The 22,785-nt window shown below is 40.4% G+C and overlaps 1 protein-coding gene across 1 annotated transcript in view; it reads left to right on the top strand.

Moving 5' to 3' along the window:
* Positions 1-10,315: 10,315 nt before the first annotated feature.
* Positions 10,316-22,785, top strand: part of VEPH1 (ventricular zone expressed PH domain containing 1) — a 221,833-nt gene continuing 209,363 nt past the window's right edge. Inside the window, exon 1 of the mRNA XM_036756099.1 lies at positions 10,316-10,359. The gene's annotated coding sequence lies outside the window, so the exon portion shown is untranslated. The remainder of the gene's footprint in view (positions 10,360-22,785) is intronic.

Genomic DNA, 22,785 nt, shown 5'->3' with positions numbered 1-22,785 from the left:
GAGACAGAGAGACACAGAGACACAGAGACACAGAGACAGAGAGACACAGAGAGAGAGGGGAGAGGGAAAGAGAAGAGACACAGAGAGACACTATTCACTAATATCAAGTTGAGTTTTAAGCGGGAGTGTAGAAATGGTTTAATTCTAGTAAAACTATGAATATAGCCAACAATATCAACAATAAAAACAATAAAAAATCACCTGATTTGATGAGAGATACACCAAAGGTCTTCGACAAAATATAGAATTCACCTACATTAAAACACTAAAAAACATAGAAATAAACAAACGTTCCATTAATATGATAAACATCAATTTAAAACTCAAAGCTAATATTATTCATAATAAAGAAATACTGAAAAACTTACCAAGAAAATCAGAGGTAAAGCAAGAATATTCTTTGTCAGAACTAGGTTTTTACATACTTCCAGAAATTCCAGCTATAGCAATTAAATCAAAAGAAAAAAAAAGCTGGGATAAGCACGAGCATAACTATCTCTGATTTAGAGAATCCCAGAAATTCAAAAAAAAATTATTCAAAACAATAAGTAACTTTAATAAAAAGCAGGATATAAAACAAGCCCAGGGAAAAAAAATCAGGCATTCTGTGTAGTACTAACAAAATTGAGGGACAAATAAAATACAGTAAAAATAATTACCAAATCCATAAAATGTTTGAGCATTAATCTACCAAAGCATACTTAACACATATGTGGCAGGGGTTTACTAGAGCCAGCAATAAATGGTTTATGAGTTTCACCTATTAAATTTTCAGTGAGACCATTTATATCTCAGAAATCAGCAAATGCTACAAATCAGGGCTTGATTTATTGTTTTGCTGATTGTCTAGACTTAAGAAAGTGCTAATCATGCAGATTAAACTTTAAAATGTGTATGTATCCTTTTCCCCCCTAGAGAGCCTGGTTGTTAAACATTTACCAGCATATCCCTGTACATGACTATAATTATAAACCACTCTTCTTAGAAATAAAGTCTTGAATAATTGGAGAGACATTCATAGTTGGGCTATTCCAATATAATAAAGAAAAATGTTATTACCCAAATTAGTTGCCAGAAAGTACCATTTCAATCAAACTACCAAGAGGTCACTATATAGATCTAGACAGAGAATAATAGAATTCATCCGGATGAACAAAAGTTCTCAAGGCAGACATGGTGCGGGGAGTGACAATGAAGAGGCACTAATGTCATAAGATCACAAACTATATAGTAATCATGAAAATTATCTGGTGCTGGTTAAAAAAATTAAATTTTATCAATGGAATAGATTAGATAAGCAAGATTCAAAAGCAATGCAATGTAGTAACTTAGGGTTCAATAAATCCAACTACACTGACTACTGGGATAAGTACTCCCTATTTGACAAGAATGGCTGCCAAACTGTAATGCAGTTTGGCAGAAATCAGGTTGAGACCAACAAAATCTTACACTAAAAACCACATTACATTTTAAGTAGATATGTGACCTGAATATAAATTGTCATGCAATTAAAAGATACAGAATGGAAAGTAGTACCTTGCATAACCATGGCCAAAGGGAAAATTCTTAGCCAAACAAGGAATGGAGGTGATCATGAAAGTTAAAATGGACATTTTCAAGTACATCAGGTTAAAAGCTCTTGCACAAACAAGATCAAGCCTTTAGAATCAGAAAAAAAGCTGCAGAGGGGAAAAAACCCTCATCTTTACAGCAAATATCTAAGCTTATATCCAAGAGGAAGGGAGGGAGAGAAGGGGAGACAGAAGAGAAAGGAAAGAAGGAAGGAAGGAAGGAAGGAAGGAAGGAAGGAAGGAAGGAAGGAAGGAAGGAAGGAAGGAAGGAAGGAAGGAAAGAAGGAAGGAAGGAAGGAAGGAAGGAAGGAAGGAAGGAAGGAAGGAAAGGAAAGGGATGAGGGAAGGAAGGAAGGAGGAAAGGAAGGAAGGAGAGAAGGAATGAAGGAAGGAAGGGAGGAAGGAAGGAAGGAAGGAAGGAAGGAGAGAAGGAAAGAAGGAAAGAAGGAAGGAAGAAAGAAGAGAAGGAAAGAAAGAAGGAAGGAAGGAAGGAAGGAAGGAAGGAAGGAAGGAAGGAAGGAGAGAAGGAAGGAAGGAAGGAAGGAGAGAAGGAAAGAAGGAAAGAAGGGAGGGAGGAAGGAAGGGAGGGAGGGAGGAGACAAATGTTAAGCATTTATTTTGTGCCATGGATGTGCTCATTGCTGGGGATTGAAATACAAGCAAGCAAGGCAGTTCCTGCCATCTCGGAATATATATATATATATATATATACACATATATCCATTCTAAAAGGGAAGACAGCGTTTAGAGAGGAGGAGGAGCCAGGTTGTTTGGGAAAAAGAAGTGAGAAAGAACGGTCATTGTAATAATATAGCATTTGATTGAAATGTCCTTGTCAGGGGTGAAAGTCTCAAAACAATTAGATTATCTCAAGAATGATAGTCTTGATTTGATGACTGTTCTCAGAGCTAGAATTAGAAAGGAGGGAGCAGAGAAGGCGGGGTGAAAAGGGGGAAAGAAGCAAACATTTATTAAACATCTTCTAGATGCTGGGCACTGTGTTAAGTGCTTTACAAATATTATCTCATTTGATTCTCACATCAGCCCTGGGAGGTGGGTATTTTACAGTTGAGGAAGACAGGTTAAGTGCCTTGCCCTGTGTCACACAGCTAGTAAATGTCTGAGGTCTGATTTGAACTCAGATCTTCCTGACTCCAGACCTAGTGTTCTATCCACTGTTCTACATAGCTGTTTCTGAAGTGGGAAGCCCATTGGAGTCAGGAAATAATCCAAGTACTTATTAATAGTCTAAGTACTTTTTAATAATAAATAAAAATGAAAATAACTGAGGTTCTGAAAAAAAGGTAGCGAATAAAGGAAATTGGCAATTGTTAGAGAGTCTGTGGGAGGAGAAGCATGTTACTGCACTATTGGGGGAATCTACGAAATGATTCAACCATCTTGGAAAACAATTTGAAACAATACTGGAGAAATTGCTAAATGATAAATATCCTTTGCCCCAATATCACAAGAAGCCTGGATGTAGATGGGGAGGAGGATAAAGACAAATGGAAAAGAATATATACAGAATCCTTTGTGGAAGTATTGTTTTTTGGTGGTAGCAAATAATTAGTAGCAAAGTAAATGCTTATCAGTTGGGGAAGAGTTAAAAAAATATGGCAAATAACTATAATGGAATCATTGCACCCTAAGAAATTGTGAATAAGTTCAAGAACCATGGGAAGACCTCTATAAATTGATGCAGAGGGATTTAAACAGAACCAATAAGACAATTTATAGAATATCTGAAATAATGTAAAGGAAAACAGCTTTAAAAGCTATCAGCTGAGTGTTCAATTCAATGATGAATCTTACTTCAGAATTCTGGTGGTAAGGCAAGCTTCCTTCCTCTCAGCAGAGAAATAATAGATTGACGGTACAGAATTGGGTGCATGTTTTAAAATATAAGGAATATGGTTGTTTATTTGTTTAGCTTTTTTTTTCTCACAAGGAAGGATTATGAGAGAAGGATTAAGGGAAAGTGTCAGTGATGCTTTTAAAAGTAGCAATAATTCCTTTTTTAAAGAGAGTGTTCTTGTTGGGAAAACCTATCATGTTTTGTCCATTTTTCATGTATGCTAACTCTTGGTCACAAATAAATATTTTTAGCTATTCTTTTCAATGTTTTAGCACAGAATCCTTTTGTCTTCTGTTTTCCCTATGGTTTTTCTGCTTCTAATGATAAAATCTTATATTCTATTATTTTCTTAAGGATGTGATGTATCGTACTGGTTGTTTTCCTATTAAATCATTCTTGAATCTTTGATATAAATTCTATTTTATCATGATGAATATTTTAAGATAACATATTGTTGTGTTTTTTTTTTTAATTTTGAGACTTGGTTTCTTAACTAAGCTTGCTCACCTCTCTTTAGGCAGCCTGGTATTTCCCAACTCCCAAGGACTCATCATATTGGTTTAGATTTGGTACATGAATAGGCACTTAATCCTACTAAAATTCGGAATTCCTGAGCTCAAACAATCTAGCACCTTATCTTTCCGATCTACCATGATGTTGTCTTTCTCTGCCTTATCTTTATCTCCTTTGGTGGTTAGGTCTGTATTTGCCTTATAGAAACAGAGTACTCTCTCTAGTTTTGGAAATGGTTCATATGTTTTATAGGGGTTTTTTTTTTGTTCTTTCAACTTTGAGCTCATTTCTGACTCCATCTTGATTATATAAGTTTTTTCTCTAAGTTTTTGAAGAGTTCAGACCTATGATTTCATTCTAAAATTCTCCAGGTAAGGAAATTCCATCTATTAAGGCCAGGTAGTCATTAACTTAAAGTCTTAGAGAGTTACCTGGTGGCACAGAGAATTTAAGTGCCTTTATGGAGAAGCACATCTAGTATGTGTAAAAAGCAAGATTTAGATGATGGTCTTTTTTACTCAAGCCCTACCTTTAATTACCATGCCACTCTGCCTCTCTCTAAATGTATGTGTATGTGTGTGTATACTTAAGTAATAATTATATACACACATACATACACATATATGCATGTATTATAGTTTTGTAGATATTTGTTTTATATTCTCTGTTTTATTGGAAGATTTATATGTATATGTATATATGTAATATATGTAATGTATGTAATAATGTTTATTTCCTTTGTTGTTTGTTGTGATTTCTCCTTTCAGTGATTTGACTTTCTTTTCTTTTGTTTAAATTTGTTAATGGTTAAATAATAATATTGGTCTTTAAAATGACAATTTCATGTCTACATTCAATTTTTTTCAAAATTTTTGTTGTGGTATATGATTGTGATGTAATATGACTACACTGTAAGAAATGGTAAGCAGGTTGATTTAAAAAAAATGGAAACACTTGCATGAACTAATGAAAAGTGAAATGAGCAGAACCAAGAGAACACTAGATACAGTAACAGCAATATTATTCAAAGCTATTTGAACAACTAAGCTATTCTGAGTATCATAAACATGCAAATCAACTACAAAGGACCTATGAAGGAAAAATGCTATCCATCTCCAGAGGAAAACTGGTAAATAGAGGTATGCATAGAATGATGTTTTACATAGATATAGCTATAGAAAGGTAATGTGTGTCAAATGGTGGCCTTCTTTAGTGCAGGGTGGGAAGGAAGGGAACTTAAATTTAACAAAAATAAATAAAAGTAAATTTTTTTAAATTTTAAATTTTTCTTATTTCATTATTGCTTTTAGTATATAAATTTATTAATTTTCTAATTTCTTTAACAGCAAAAGCATCTTGTTAGTTTTCTCCTATATTGATCAAGCAATTAGTCTAGGTGACTTCTAAAATCCTTATAAGCTCTAGCTCTATAAATCCTCTGTCATTACTTTTGGTTGAACAAATTCACTATGAAACAGGATAATTTACTGTATACTGGAATATGAAAGTCCCAATCAAATACACAAGTGAAAGAAAAGTTTTCTAGTATTGCAGTGTCATGTAGGAATATCAGTGGATTTTTTCTTTCCTTAATATGATGGATAGTATTTATAAAACCAAAATCCAAAAGTATGGATAAAGGGAATAAATTAAAGGACTTTCTAATAAGATCAGGGGTAAAGCAAAGATGTCCATTATTACGCCAACTATTGGTATAAGTGCTTGAAATGCTAGCTAAACTAATAAGGCAATAAAAGATGTATAGGCAAGGAGAAAGAAAAATTTTACCCCCCCTTTGCAGATGATATGTTTTGTTTGGAGAATTCTAAAGAGTCTAGTAAAAATAGCTTTTAAAAAACATAAGCCTAGTTGCAAAGACATAAAATAAATCTATACAAATCATTAGCATTTTTGTATATTACCCCCCCAAAAAAAAATAACCTGCAAGAAGATATGGAAAGAGGAATTTCATTTAAAATAACTACAGGATGTATAAAATATTTGATAGTCTATCTGCTAAGACACATACAGAACTATATGAATTCATTCATGAAACACCTTTTACACAAATAAGGTGGGCCTAAATAATTGGGAAAATATTAATTGTTCATGGATAAGCCAAGTTAATTTAATAAAGTGATAATACTGCCAAAATAATTTACTCATTCAATGCCATTAACACCCAAACTACCAAAGGATATCTTTATAGAGCTAGAAAAAGTGAGAGAAAATCTGGGGAAACAAAAGATCAAGAATCTCAAGGGATATAATAAAAACAAATGGGAAGGAAGGGGGTCTAGATCGCTAATTTTAATACAAGGTAGTAATTGCTAAGCAACAGAAAAATTAATCCATGGAATAAATTGGATTCACATTATATAGAAGCAAAAGAACTAAATCTAGTGTTTGATAAACCCAAACACCACTACTACTGGAATAAGAACTTAGTATGAGGCAAAAATTTCTGGGAAAACTGAAAAACACTGGCAGAAACTAACTATATACCAGCATTTCACACCATATAGGGAGGAGGTAGGTGGCACTGTAGCTAAAGGGCTGGTCATGAAGTCTGAAAGAATGAAGTTCAAATCTGGCCCCAGACACATTGCGTGACCCTGGAAAATCACTTAACCTCTGTTTGCCTCCCTTTCTTCATCTATCAAATGAGGATAATAATAGCGCCTGCCTCCCAAGGAATCTTTCAAGGATAAAATGATATAATATTTGTAAAGCATTTGCAAAGCCTTAAAGCCCTATGTAAGTGCCAATTATGATTATATGAAAATGAAATCTAAATGCATACATGACTTAGACATGAAAGTGACATCATAAACCAATTAGAGAAGCAAGGAAGAACTTATTCTTTGAACTTAGAGTTAAGGAAAGTGTCTGTGACCAAATAAGAGATAGAGAGGATCACAGGAGAAAAATGAATCACTTTTATTACATAAAATTAAAAAGCTTTTGCAGAAACAAAACCAACATAGCTAAAAAGAGAAGAGAAACAGATAACCAGGAAAAAAAATAAAACTTTTCAGCATGTTTGTCTGACAAAGGTGCGATTTACAAGATAATAAGAAACTTGTTCAAATTAATAAGAATTAGAACCAGTTCCCAACTGATAATAGTCAAAAGTTTGGGTTTTTTTTTTTTTTGGAGAGGTAGAAATCCAATTTAACAACAGTTATGTGAAAAAAAATTATAAATCACTAATAATTAGAGAAGTGCAAATTAAAACAAATCCTTTTTTCTACCTTATACCCATTAGACTGACAACATTGACCCCCTCCTCCCCTAAAGAGGAAAAAGACAAACATTGGAGGAGATGTGGGGGAAAAAAAGCCACATTAATGCATTATTTGTAGAACTGTGAATTGGCCCTGCAAGCCCAGAAAGTAATTTGAACGGTGGCCCTAAAGCTCTAAACTAGGCACACCCTTTGATCCATTACTCAGTCCTTACTGCAATGATTTCAAAGACAGAGGGAAAGGACCCAAATATACAAAAACATTTATAATTTTTTTTTTGTAGTAGCAAAGTACTAAAACTAAAAAACTAAGGGAACATTATCAAGGGGGAAATGACTGAACAGGTATGCTATGTGAATGTAATGGAATACTGCAGAGCTGTAAGAAATTGTGAGAGACAACTCCAGAGAAATCTGAGAAGAGTTGTATGTACAAATGCAGAGTGAAATAAGCTGAAGTTCAAAGTTGCTTATCTGTAAAATGTTTTTCTTACTGAGAACAATTTCTACAGTAACAAAAACATTTTAAAGATAAGCAACTTTCAAACACTTACAAAATCTGATTAGCATAATGACCAACTATGATTCTGGAGGAATTGTGATGAAACATGGTGCCCACCCCCTGACAGAGGTGATGGACTCAGGGTGCAGATTGAGAAATATGGATTTTTGAATGAGGCCAATGCAGAAATTGTATTTACTGGACTATGTGTATTTAATACCAGGATTTTGTTTTTCTTTTTTTTTTTTCCCACTATAGGTGGAGATGAGTGGGAACTGAGATAGAAATATTTTTGTTCATTGAAATAAAATAAACAACACAAATATTATAGTGTCTTCACCAACTACTTAATGTAACTTGTAACTTAAAAACCCCAATAAATTTAACAATTTTAAGAGCTTATTACATGATATCCAGAACTTCCATGCCTCAGCGTTCTTCCATGTTATCACTCCTCCTCTAGTTTCACTTTCTTCCTTCACAGTCTTGACCTTGAAGTCAACCAATTCAATGTTTCTTTGGAATCTCCTTCCACTCATGCTTTGATAAATCACATGCTTATATTGACCCCAGCATATGCCTTCTGTAGAGAGGCTGGGGAGTCTGCTACCAGAAGAGCTTCAATAGTGTGTGATGGAAATTCGGTAGATTTTGGATCATATGTAGACATGCAATAACCAGGTCTGGTTTGCTAACCATATGGTTAGGAAAAGCCTTTATGATCAACCACACAGAACTGAGGGTACTTTTCAGTCAGTCAATAAGCACTTATTAAGCACCTACTGTGTGCTAGGCACTGGGGATACAAATACAAAAATAAAAGACAGCTCTCTGCGTTCAAGAAGCTTACAATCTAATGGCAAAGCTAAAAAACAGGAAGAGAAAAATAGCCTTCATGGAGGCAGCATGCATAAGTCCAAAGGAATGCAATCACTTGGGAAATGGAGAAATGTCTGCTTGGGCATCCTCCTTCAGGGAAGATTCTGGGAGTCTGTGAACTTTAAAAAGATATATGTTTTGATAACAGTATTTCAACATAATTGGTCTAATTGCAATCCCATATTTTAATGCATTTAGAAACATGATTCTGAGAAGGTCTTCAATCAATATTTATTAAGCACTGTGGAGGGAATTCTGATTTTTTTAATCTGTTCCTTATAATGAAACTAATTAATTAAATGGCTCCCTGATTACTGGCACTGCTATTTCATCATTCTCAGGCTAGAGACTGGCTCAGTAAAATCCTGTTAACAGCAGCTACTATGTGTGAGGCACTGTGCTAAACACTGGCGATACAAAAAGAAGAAAAAACAGTCTCTGCCCTCAGGGAGTTTGCAATCTAATGGGGGAGACAACCTGCAAATGTATACAAAGTAAGCTCTATACAGAATTAATGGGAAATAATTGAAAGGGGGAAGACATTGGGATTAAGAGGAACTGGGGAAGGCTTCCTATAGAAAGTGAGATTTTTGTTGGGCCATAAAGGAAGCCAGAGAGTTCAGTAGTCAGAGAAGGGGAGGAAGATCATTCCAGGCCTGGGGGATGGCCAGAGAAAATGCCCAAAACTGAAAAATGGAGCATCTTATTTGTGGAACAGTCAGGATGCCAGTGTCACTGGATGAAGAGAAGAGTAAGGTGTAAGAAGACTGGAAAAGTGGGGGGAAGGGCAGGTTATAAAGCACTCCACCAAACTGCCTTGCCAGAGGGATCCAGGATATAAGAAAAGGGTAAGAATTCCTGAACTAGATCGTCTCTAAGATTCCATTGAGCTCTGAATCTGTGATCTCATCATCTAATCTCACTGGGATTCCAGATTCAGCAAGGTATGAGCAGCACCAGCCTCTTTGTCATGCAGCCTATGAATGAAGCTAGTTCCTCACTGAGACTCAACTTTCTCATCTGTAAAATAGGGAGAGTAGCCCTCACATCTCAATGGGTTGTTGTGAGGAAAGTACTATTAAATCTCATTGTGTTTTTGTCATTGCCAGCAATAGCTATGTTTGCTAGCCTTAGGAAAACAGATCTATGTCTCAGAGAGGCTGGAGAATTGAAAATGGATTGGATAGTAATGTGAAGGAGATTGTGGGCTTGGGAACTGATTACCTCCATGCAAGTGACAGAAATTTGAGTGTTTCTACTTATATTCTGCTTTTCTGTCTATAGGACTGACCTATTCCAGGGAGAAAATACAGCTGTGAATTTCAAAATTCTTACAGGCGCTTCATTCAGCGTCCCTGCACTAGGCATTCTAGCTTTTACTACTCTCACCATCAAAGACTGGCCATTTTTCTCCTTTCCTTTCACAGCCTCCTTCCTCTTCCCCCTTTTGGCTTTGGCCCTTGCTCTCCTATTCTTCCCCCTATCCTCTCTGGCCTCTCTCTCCCCCTCACCACAAAACCAGCTTAGCCTTTTCACTGATTTCTGATAAGAGTCCCCAATCTGATATTAACTTAAAACTTCCTTGATTCCTTAAAGTAGGTTATTCATTAACAGGGCTTAAACCACGAGTTGTTGGACAAATCTGACCCATTCATCCCAGGGATCTACTCAGAGAACTTTCCACCAGGGTGTCCCAGGAGAAGCTTGGCTCCAGCGATCATTCTGATCAGAAGGTGGGGAATGTGGAGCCGAGATATTCGTCTGCTTGATTCTACATGACAAGTCCACGGTGAGTGAACCCAGTGTACAGCAGGGTGATTTGACAAGCAGGTCAGCTGCCTTCACATACCAGGGGCAGGGGCCAAACTCTTCACCCCCTGGACTGATCTGGAGCAGAATTTCTCTAAAGACCAAGCATTATACTTTTCATTATTTCTGATGGCCAGAGATTCCTGCCCTGAGAGGTATGACTGCCTGCCTGTGTTCCTGTCCATTAGTCTTTGAAAAGCAAATAATGAAGGGATTGGGTGGAGGTGGAGCGGGGGCAGGGGGGGTGGGGGGGCGGTGTTGGGGAGGAAGAGGGCGGTGAGGGGTTGAAGCAACCTTAACTCTTAGCTAGTTGGCAGATTATGCAAATAGCCTTGCTTGGGTATTGTGGGGAACCTCTGATGCATGCATTTAAATTATGACTGTAAGAGAAAGACTTTTGTATGTGGCCAGGTTGTGGTAGGCTTGCTTCCCTGCTTCAGAATTAATAAGCTCTCCTAGAGACAGCGTGTATATTTTCCTTTGGTCCTCCCCCTTCCCCACTCCCGACCAAAAGAAAAAAATCCCAACAATCCCTTCGTTTCTCCAAGAAACTTTGTGAACTAGAGGACTTGACCTTGCTCCAGAGTTCTGGAAGAAAAATTAAAGGGCATCTCTGTAGTCATTTAGGGCACTAGAGACCACAAGACTGATTTAGAAATTGCAATCTTCACTCTCTTTCTGTGGGAGTTTTCTGAATTACTGTTCAGGCAAACCACCCCCCCCCCCCCATTTTTATTTGGCTTGTGTACTTAAACCACTCCCATGATCAACCAAGATCCCTTTTTACAATTTTACAATTACAAGATCCCTTACACAATTTTGTCTTGCCTCCAGAATCCCCTATTTAAGGTGGCTTGTGTAACTGTTTAATTTACTGAAATGTGCATACAAAGAAGTCTATTTAACTTGGAATTTCCTTTACACTAGCAAAAAAAAAAAGTCTGCATCATTGCTATAGAAATGAAAGCAACAGTATTTTAAGTGGGATTTTTTTTTTTAGCAAGGTTCCTTCCCTCCCCCACCCCCCAGGCCAATATGAATGGCAAAATCAACAGTGTCAAGTGAAAATGTATGCCGGGTATGTATGGGGTAAGCAGAATCTACTAATCCTTGGTTTTTAAATATTTAGTGGCTACAAAGGTACAATTTCATAGACTCTTGATTCCCTTTTGAGGAAAAATGTTTTCCATTTGTCTGTATTTCAGTAAAGTTTGTGATGGAGATCAGCCAGAATAATTAAAATGCAATTACTAATTTGTATGTGATTATGAAAATTAGCCTGTAAAAATATAAACTGTATGAGTTTAAAAAAAAATAGGGTCCAACAGCCTGCCCCTTTCTGTTCAATTGAAATGGCTCAACATTCAAAGGCTTTTAGGGTAGAAACATGCCATGACAGGAGAAACTGAGAGGCATGCGGGGAAACAATAGGCGTCTTGTGGGAGGCTTGAAATGTATGCGGCCAATTCCCATGGGAACTCCTGGGGTCCATTCACACTGTGTGAAAAAGATGCTCTTTCAAAATAATCTCTAATCCTTCCTTTCAAGGGAAAAAAAATCTGTGAACTTTAGCAAAAAGATTTTGCCGCCCAAATTATCCAATGGGCCAGTTTTCAAACAGGAGTAGTTTTTTTTTTTTAAAGAAAAAAAAATTATTGATGCTGTGTTTGGGAGCTTTTGGGAGACTCCATGCCTCTTGTAAACATTACTGTGAAAGGATCACAGTGTTTGGATCAAAGAAAACTGGGCCTTTCTAGTGTTGAGGTAACTGCTTTCCTCATGACCAGTTGGCTTTGCTGTGTTTGTTCCTTGTATTCCTTCCTAACTCGTGGTAGAGTAGAAAAGAGGCATGAGCTAAGAGCTGGAGAGCTAATCGAAAAGCAAGAATTTCTGGGTTCGAGTTTTATTTCTGATACCCACTGGCAGTGTGTTATCCTGGGCAAGTCACTTAACTGCTTGGTGATCCAGTCAGCTCTCTAAGACTAGAAGGTCATACTGGTGGAGAGAATCTTCTCAACTTAGAGTCTCATAAACTAATTAAATCAGGAGTCCAGACCCTATCTCTTGTCATACAAAGGCTGAATGTGGGTTCAGAAGACCCGGGTTCAAGTCTCACCTTTGCCATTTATGTTCATGTGACCTTGGGTAAGTCTTTGACTTGCTCGGGTCTCAGTTTCCTCATTATTAAGGTGAGGGAGTTGTACGAGGTGGCCTCCAAGGGGCCTTCTAGCCCTACATTCTTGCTCATGATAAATATTCCCTTCAAAAGTTCTAGTGGCTTTACCATCATTTTCTAAATCATTCTTAAGAGGACCCAGTAGCACATAAACTGAGGAAACCTGGGTACATCTGAGGGGAAGTTTCTATTTCTTCAAAACAGAGACAATCTGGATTACAGATTTAAAGATGGGGAAGGACCTTAGAAAGAATCTAATCCAAGAGGACCTACAGGGTCCTGAACTTGTAATTTTGGATATTTTGACAACTATAATTCACTATAATCAGATTGCTTTGTCATCCTGTGCCTTTTATTTGATGCCTTTAAGAGCATTTTTCTGAGTAGGGGTCCATAGGCTTCCCCAGACTGAAGAGGTAAAAGGTTGAGGGGTGGTGGACACCCCAAAATGTTGACGCACCGGGTCCTGCCAAAAGAATTCGACTCAAGCCTTCTCAGCCAAGGGAAAAGAGAAAGTTTATTAGGGATTCACCACAATGGGCTGTCTTAAGAAATCCCCCCCTTTGTGACGCCTGTTTCCACAAGCGGGCCAGATTCAACCTACTGAATTAGATTGAATCTGAGCACCTTCATGGAGGCAAGATGGAGATTATATACACAAAGATTGTAGGAGGGATCGAGGGGTGGTCTGGGGTGACTAGAGGAGGGGTTTAGGGAGGGTCTTGAGGGGAAGTCCAAGGAGGGCAAGGTGAGGTAATGGGATTAAGGGTAGGAAGTAGCCGAACAACAGAGGGCAAGGTTTAGGTAGAGATTTGGGCCTAATAATAATGTGAGGCTTGTGGCCTTAGGGGAAGGCCAGATCCAGTTGGAAGATTCAAGGACAGTTCAAGGGGGCTCCCAGAGACTGTATTCCAGATTCAAGGGGGTTCCCAGAGACTGTGCCCTCATCAAGACTGACTGCCAAGGTAGGGGGAGTCCTCTAAAAAGTTAAGAACATTTGATCCAGCCCAACCCCTACATTTTACAGATAAGGAAACTGATACCCACAGGAGTTCAGTGACTGATCCAAAGTCACATGAGTAGTAATTGCAAAGTCAGGACCAGTTGCTCTCAGTCTCAACTAATACTGTCTACCATATCATCCTTTCGCTCAACATTGTGCTGAGTGTTCCCTTATTACGTGGCTCATTGGAGAACTAAATAAGCTAGTGGAAACTATGGCCACTAACCCTGACCCTCAGACACCCCTTCTGTAAAAACAACAGTAAGAGTTGGCATTTATGTGGTACCTTGTGACCACACTGGCTTTGCCTTGGGTAAAATAAAAGAACCAATGGGTATTTGGTACAGTCAGTTCTGGGTAACTTAAATGTCTTCTTCTATAGACAGGCAGTATGACGTAGGAGAGACCCCATTGGGCCTTCCCATGTTTTATGGGTTTAACTCCCGCCTGTCTGGTACTAACTGAAAGAAAAAATCATTTAACTCTTCTCACCTTCTGTCTCCTTACCCATAAAATAGAAACAATATTTCTTAAGGTACTTATCATGGGGAAATGAAGCTCAAGAATCAGGAAGACCTCCGTTTAAGTCCTGCCGCTGATACACCCCAGCTGTGTGGCCCTGGCAAAGTCACTTTACCTCTGGGTAGACCCAGATAACTCTCCAAGTCTAGAGTTACGGAGGAGGGTCCTGTGTCAGTGGAAGGGGTTTCTACACAAAACTTCCCTACGCTGGTGAACTCACAAGTTTCCCTACTGCTACCTGCCTCTTGGTATTGCTGCGAAGGTCAATGAGCTAATTCATGTAAAGCCCTCTGAAACCTTAAGTCCCTGCAAAGATGCTAGCACTGGTCAGTACACATTGTAGTCCAGGCCTTTCACCAGCAAGGGAAATGGAAGGTCTGCTCAGTCTGTCATGGGATGAGCTCAATGCTCAGGCTCTCTCTCCAGATGCCAGGGCAGGGTTGGAGGAGGTGGAGGAATGAGATATTGTCACACACAATTGGGACAAATTCAAGATCGTTGTAAACTAGTCACTTTAAAATGGAAGAAAGCCTGACTAGAAACTAGCATGTCAGAGGAAAAAAAGCCATGGGAGATCCAATCCTGAACAGAAGGTTCTTGCATCCCAAATACCTATAAGCTCCCTGAGGGTTGGGGCAGGCTGGATCACCAAGGGAGCATCAGCTTTGATAAGGAGGAGATACTGGAAGGTATTCATTCCTTTGACAAGGCCCCAGGCTAGACCCTGGTGATACATAGATGGGAGGAAAGGTGACTTAGCCGGTAATTCGAAGGACACTTGAAATGTGGCCTGTATGCATAGCATGCTCTGCTTAGACCAGCATTTTTCAAAGGATATTTAATGGCTCAGTGGTAGAGTGCTGGCCTGAAGTCAGGAAGACTCTCCTCCCCAAGTTCAAATCCGGCCTCAGACACTTCCCAGCTGTGTGACTCTGGGCAGGTCACTTAACCCTGTTTGTCTCAGTTTCTTCAACTGTAAAAATGAGCTGGAGAAGAAAACGGCAGACCACTCAACTATCTCTGCCAGGAAAACCCCAAACAGGGTCACGCAGTAGAACATGACTGAACAACTAAGATTTAATCTAGTGAGAAGAGTAGTAAATAACTTTACATTCATTACCTCCTTTGATTCTCATGATAACCCTGGAAGACGAGTGCTATTATTAATCTCTGCTTTACAGAGAAGGGAACTGAGTCCTTGAGAGGTTAGGAGATGTGCCCAGGGTTCCACAGCTAGTAAGTATCAGGAGCAAGATTGGACTCCAGTTCTTCCTGTCTCAAAGTCCTGCCCTCTACCCACTGTACCACCCTGTTGTCTAGAATGATTAAAGAATAAAAAACAACGAGGAAAGGATGAATAAAGTTTTGTTGTAGTTTGTTTTAACGAGTGACTTTGTTGTTGTTTGGTCATTTTTCAGTTGTGTCCAACTCCTTGTCACCCCACGTGGGGTTTTCTTGACAAAGACACTCGAGCAGTTTGCCATTTCTTTCTCCAGCTCATTTTACAGATGAGAAAACTGAGGCAAACAGTTAAGTGACTTGCCCAGGGTCATACAGTTAGTATGTGCCCTCCTGATGAGGGCACAGTCTCTAGGAACCCCTTGAACCCTTGAACTCTCCTTGAATCTTGCCACTCGACCTGGCCTTGGCCTGAGGCTATAACCATTAAGCCCAAATGCCTACCTTGCCCAGTCCTCTATTGTCCAGCTGTTTCCCACCCTTAATCCTGTTTCCCATCCTTAATCCTGATCAAAATATCTATACCCTAGCTGGCTACCCCAGCCCTTGATGGGTTGTCATTTCCATATAGCCTTCAGCTATTTCCCCCACCCTGGAGTCTGACCTCATCCTTAAGTCCCTCCCTAGACCCCTCTTCTGGTCACCCCAGACCACCCCTCAATCCCTCCCACAACCTTTGTGTATATAATCTCCATCTTGCCTCCATGAAGGTGGTCAGAACCAATCTAGCTCAGATGGGTCTGGCCCTTTTTCCTTACAGGCGTCGCAAGGGGTGGGATCTCTCGGGGCAGGCTTATTTGGCTAACTCTTAATAAACTTTATCCCTTCCCTTGGCTGAGAAGGCTTGAGTCGAATTCTTTCGGCAGGACCCGGCGTGTCGGTACTTTGGGGTGTCGAGCACCTCTCACCCCAAACCCTCATCACTCCTGGCTCATCACTCTGTGAACTATAAGTGCCACCTAGCTGCCCCTAATAAGAGTGACTAGAGGGTACATTCAAACATGAAAATTTTTATAATGGCCTTCTTTGACTACTCTTCCATCTTGGTTTGGCCACTTAATGACTTGTAACCTTGAACAAGTTGTTAAAATTTTCTGGGCCTCAGTTTCTTTATCTATAAAATGGGACTTATAGTATCTGTACTACCTATCCCCATTCAGACAATTGTGAGGAAGGTGCTTTATAAATGGGAGATGTTGTTATAATTGATTCTGATGATGTAACTTCTTCAGGCTGCCATCATTGGAGGCGAGGAAGGGCTTAAAGGTCCTAGGATTATACTGGGAATGGATCTCAGACCGTTGAGTCTAACCCCGGCCCTTTATAGAGACACAAAGGAATTTGCCTAAAGTCACAAAAATAGTTGGGGTGGGGGGCAGGGCAGGAAATTAACCAGATCCTCCTCGGCCTCCTCTTTCTGTTTGTTTGCAGACATTTTCCTTTCTCCAGATGGCCCTTTCACTCTCTTAGAACCTTCAAAGGAGAAAGTTTACAAAAGCTCTTTTCCTGTGCCCTCCTCCAGGCATCTCACCACTTACCATAACAGCCAGTTCACACCTTGCTCCCTGCATGGCCTCGGGGCTCAACACACTGAGAATTCACTGGTGAGCAGTATAATAGACAGAATCAGCAGCTGAAGCCCCTGTAGGAACGTTCATCCAACAGACCAGAAGACCCTTAGGGAGGCTAAACAGAGAGCTGTGTGTCAGGGTGAGAAGAATGTTTGTAAACTACATTGTATGGCTCAGTATATGCGAATCCTTAGCTATTTAGAGGGGATGCTCTCTTGAAGGCTTTTTTTTTTTAAACCAGCTGGTCATAGACTAAAGGTTTAATCTCCTTTGAGAATTACTGAAAAGTGATTCAGAGGCCACCTAGTCCAACCCTCTCATTTTTCAGATGAAGAAACTGGGGTTTAACCTTAAGGAGGTCAGTGACCCGGTGAAGGTCACATAGGGAGTAAACAGCGAGGTCTCAGGATCATAGACTCTGAGGGCCCTTCCAGGACTGGATTTACCCTCCTATGATCCTAATCCAACCCCCTCATTTTAACATGAGGAAAGGGAAGCTCAGGAGAAATGGGCCCCAAATAACGTCTCACTCCCCCCACCCCCACCTCTTTCTCATCTTTTAATGCTGTGGTTTTATCCCATGAGGTCTCCATCCTTAAACATTCCCCAAATGTGGCCCATCCTTTGGCTCAGGGGCTGTCTGATTACCTGAGGTTCTTTCTAGGTCAATTCCCCAGAGTTCCAGGTGATTTCTATAAGCCCTGGGAGGAAGGGAAGTACCAATTAGCTCCTAGCTCTCTTGTTCTCACTGGGTTTAAGAAGTGGCACACATGACTCTTTCATTCACCTGCCACAGCTGCCTTTGAACACTTTCTCTGTTCTTGGGTGGCTTTTTTTCCCCTCTCCCCAATCTTCCTGGGGAAAGGGTAGTTTTTCACAAACACAGGGAGTTTTGTGTTCTCTGTTTGAAAAAAAGAAACAGCATAGTTGGCTGCAGCAGGCTTTGTATTTCATCCCAGGAAACATAGCATTTCCCTGGGAGATAAGGTTGCCCCTGGTGGAGGCTCAGCCTGGCCACCTGACCCAAGGCAGGCTCACAGTTAAGGCCGCATTAGGCTGCATTCCTGGCATTCCAAAACCTTGGCATTGCACCGAATAGCTGGAGGTTCCCTGGGCTCCCTGACTCCAGCTTGCTGTCCCCTGGTAAGCTGCCTCTTGGACCACCAAAGCAAAGAAATCCACCCCCAGCTTCCAAGTATGCAACTCGGCAGCAGCGGTGGCAAAGGAATGTTAGGAGAAGAGCACAGGTAAAGAGAAAACCAGTGGGGCTCTGGTTCACCCAGGAAGACTCCCGATGTCGGAGGCAGAAGGGTTTAATTGTCCTCTCCATATTGCTTTCTTATAAGAGGCTGCCTGCTCTACTGGGACACCCTGTCTCACCCAGTGGGAGGCCACAGGAATTGGACCGAGAGTAACGTGAGCACTTTGAGGCACAGACCACAGGGATTATGGGGAGAGGGTGGAGGCAGATTGGAATTTTATCAGTCCTGCCAATTAGCATAGACCCATAGGCCAAAATGCAATCTGGAGTTGCTTAAGATTTCACAGACCACTCATAAAGGAGGAGGGAGATGGGGTGTGGGGGGAGGGTACAGGGAAAGAGCTTTTGTAAACTTTCTCCTTTGAAGGTTCCAAGAGAGTGAAAGGCCCATCTGGAAAAAGGAATATGTAGAAATCTGGGGGAGGGGAACCACACTGACCACATTTATAAGAGAAGTTTTGGTTTTGTTTTTGAAAGAGGAGAGGGAGGTGGGGGGGGGGTTGGGCTGGGCCAGTGGTTTCATTGGTGACCTAAGAGAGGAAATTCCTCGTATACACTAGTACCTGCCCTACAATTTGTAGTCCTAAAAGGTTGTCAAGGGGCTCTGACTTACGGGCACAGCCAGTAAATGTCAGAGGAAGGACTCTTCCTGACTCTGAGGCCAACAAGAATAACTGAGTCAGGAAGGGCTCTTACTCTGGGGGCCATGAACTTGGCTTTAGATATGTGTGTGTGCATATACATGTGTGTACATATATGTGTGCTTTAAGCATGAATATATTCTCCTCCTTCACTTTCTCCCCGCCTCCACCTTGAGTTGTATATTTCCAGACTGGGAGTGGATTTGTAGCTTCACCTTGTCGGTTGAGGAGGCAGCCTACCAGGGTACAGCAAGCTGGGGTCAAAGATAGTCTAGTGAAGCTATGCACATACAAGGTTTGATTTGGGCTGCTCTTGCGAGGTTTGCAATAGTGTGTCTGACACCTCCTTACTAGAGAATACAATGTGTCTGATCCTCCAAAGCAGTCACACCCCAGAGCAGCAGCTCCTCAGGTTGGAGTCTGTCTTGTCACCCACTCTGCCTCTCTCTGTTTCTGTCTTCTTGTTGGCCTTTCTGAAAGATTATCTCTGTCTCTATTTTTCCCACCCACTAACCCTAACCCTATGGAAGCAGAGAGAGTTCTAAGGGACCACATTTTTTTTGTTTTTTTTTGCCCCTCCTCATCTCTCTTCTAGCGTGGAGCTGGATTCCGGTCACTACGAGAGGAAGATCATTTATTATCGGAAGCGGGATCCTAGAATCATAGACTGAGAGCCAGAAGCGACCTTAGAGGCAAAGGCCTCAGAGAGTCTGAATGAGGCTGAAAGGGGTTAGCTGCTATGCCACCATCGCCGGGCTGGAGGGAAGACAGTGTGTGTTTAAGGGTGACATTTTTGTTGTCACAACTTCCTTCACTCTCCACTTTCCCATTGGCCAAATGAGAGGGGAGACATGAATTAAATTATTTCTAGGGTTGGATATGACTGAAAAATGACTAAAGGACAACAAAAAAAGTCCCTTTCAGATCTAAAGGCTTGGATCCTATGATTTTCTCCATTGAGTTGGCTTTGGAACTAGTTGGATAGCCAGATCCAAACTGTAGCCATTAATGGTTCAACATCGACTTAGAAGGCAGTATCTAAAGGTGTGCCATAGGGATCGCTGCTTAGCCTTCTGCTGTTTGGCAATGTTACCAATGACTTAGGTAACAATATAGCTAGTGTGTTTATCGGATTTTCATATAACACAACGAAAGCTGGAAGAGAAAGTTGGACTAGATACCATATGACAGAGTTAGGATATGGAAACATCTGGGCAGGCTATAATGTTGGGTCAAATACGATATGTTTAATAACTACAACAGTAGAGTCTTACACTTGGGTTATAAAAATATACTTTGCAAACATGGGGTAATGAAGGTGTGGCTAGATGGGACTTCGCTTGGACAAGGTCATGGGGACTGAGTAGGAGTACAAGCTCAGCATGAGTTTTGCTATGGTAGACAAGGATCCAGGATAAGAGAAGTTAACTCTGGCTTAGTCAAACCACATTTGGTGGTGTTGTGTCTAGTTCTAGGTGCCACATTATGGGATGGTCACTAATAATCTAGAGTGTGTCCAAAGGAGGCCAATGATGGTCTGCACCATGATGGTGATGGACAGCAATGGAATGTGGTATGATGACTGCTTGAAGGAACTGGAGGTGTTTAGTGTGAAGAAGATAAGACTTGGAGAGGAAATTATAATTCTTATTAAGCATTTATAGAGCACTCAAAGTTTTGTGAGGTACATTTGCATGTATTAACTTATTTGATCGTCACAACACTGTGAAGTAGGTTCTAATATCCTTATTTTAAAAAATAAGGAAACTGAGGCAAACAGAGGTTAAAAGACTTGCCCAAGGTCACAATCTAGTTGTTGTTTGTCCTTCATTTTCAAAGAGGACTAAAGTGACATTACTATGTTGGGGTCAAGGTACAGTGTGTTTGGCTGTGGTCCGTCCCATGTGAGTTTGGAAGGCTCTACCACAGGTCGAGCACAAATAGTCTGTTAGAATATTTGGGATGGAGATGTCTCTGGATTTGTTCACCTCACTTTCCCTTTGTGCCACTGAGATCCTGCCTTGCTGGCGGAGCACAGCACCTTCTTTGGTGTGGGCAAGCCATGCTACGCAGTCCTGTGTGTCTCCCAAGTTTCACAATGGATACTAAAGTTTTTCACAGAGACCTTGACAGCAGCCTTGTCTTGTTCCTGCTGACCAGTGTCTCCCAAATTTTTCAGAGAGACCTTGAGAGTATCCTTGTCCTGTTCCTGGTGACCACTGTGAGAGCGCTTGCTTATGCTGGTTCTCCACAAAATAGTCTTTTTTATTATTGGAAGTAGTATGTATCTAGCAAGAGTCTGAGGCAGTATTTCAACTGAGGTCTTTCTGACTCCAGGCACTGTGCCACCCTGCTGCCCAAACATGATAACTCTCTTCATGTATTTAAAAAGGAATAAGACTTCTTTACTCCAAAGGGTCTAAAGAGGAGGAATGGGTGGAAGTCATGAAGGGGCCAATTTAGGTTTAACATAAGAAAGCTACACCCAACAAAGTCATTAAAAATGTGAAATGGCAGTAGGGGGTTTCACTTCCCTAAGAGGGAGCAAAGGCTGAGTGATCACTCATTGGGTGCCCTGTAGAGGGGATTCTCCTTGGATGATGACCTCAGAGATTTCTAACAATTCTACAATTCTGCGATTCTGCCTATCATTGGTATCCCTCTTCTCCTTGATATTTTCTTCTCCCTGGGTTTTTGAGATACTGTTCTCTCCTGGTTCTCCTCTTTCCTTACCAGACCATTCCTCAGTCTTCTTTGCTGGATTCTGATCCAGGTCATTCCTTCTAATCACAGGTGTCTCATGGGACTCTCTCTTGGGCCCTCTTCTTGTTCTATACTATTTCACTTGGTGATCTGATCAGTTTGCATGGATTTAATTACCCTCTCTATGCTGATGATCCTCAAGTCTACCAATTCTGCCCTAACTTATTTGCTCACCTCTAGTCTCACATCTCCAATCTACCTTTCAGACATCTCAGATTGGATTCCAGTAGACACTTTAAAACTCAATGTGTCCAAAAGTGAACTCATTACTCTCCCAAGTTTTCCCCACTTCCAAACTTTCTTATTACTGTTGAGGGCAACACCATTCTCCTAGTACTCTGCTTCACAACCTAGGAGTCATCCTGTATTGTTCATCATCTCTGACCACCACCCCCACCTCCAAGTTGTTACCAAGAGTTGTCATTTTTACCTCTGCAGTGTCTCTTGTCGTTTTCACCTCTGCAGCTTCTCTTGTAGATTTCACCTCTGCAGCATTTCTTGTAGATTCACCTCCACAACATATCTTGTTGATTTCACCTCCACAGAATTTCTTGTCGATTTCACCTCTGCAGCATGTCTCCAATGCTCACCTGATTCCTTTTTACATTAACACTGGTGCAAGCCCTGATCTCCTTTCACTTAGACAATTGCAAAAGCCTGTTGGTGGGTCTATTTACTTCAAGTCTCTCTCCACTCCAAGCCATCCTCCATTCAGTCACTAACATTATTTTACTAAAACACTATTGTCTACCAATTTGATTGTGAGCTCCTTGAGTGCAGAGAGTAACTTTTGCCTCTTTTTGTGTCCCTAGCCCTTGGCACAGTGCCTGGAACATAGTAGGTGCTTAATAAATGCTTATTGACTCAATGACAAAAGACTAGAAACAAAGTGGGTACCTACTGATTAGGAAATTTTCAGAAAAACTTGTGGTATCTGAATGCATTATTCTGCATAAGAAATGACAAATATGAAAGACTGAGAGAAGCATGGGAAGATTGTATGAAATGATGCAAAGCGAAATAAAAAGCACCAGGAGAACAATATGTATAATGACTACAATAATATAAGGTAACAGATCACTGAAAGGAAGTTGAAATTGAAATGACTAAAAAACAAATGAGAGTCCTGGAGAACAGAAGATAACAATTCCTTCTACCTCACAGCAGAAAGTCAGGGAGTGATGGTATATGTTGTTAATTGCCAGCCCTGGTAGGTAGAAAGATACACAT

Source organism: Trichosurus vulpecula, chromosome 4 (assembly GCF_011100635.1).
Source record: "Trichosurus vulpecula isolate mTriVul1 chromosome 4, mTriVul1.pri, whole genome shotgun sequence".
In the NCBI taxonomy this organism is placed as follows: Eukaryota; Metazoa; Chordata; class Mammalia; order Diprotodontia; family Phalangeridae; genus Trichosurus; species Trichosurus vulpecula.
Note: the sequence above shows the minus strand (reverse complement) of the source record. Positions and strands in the feature narration are given on the sequence as shown.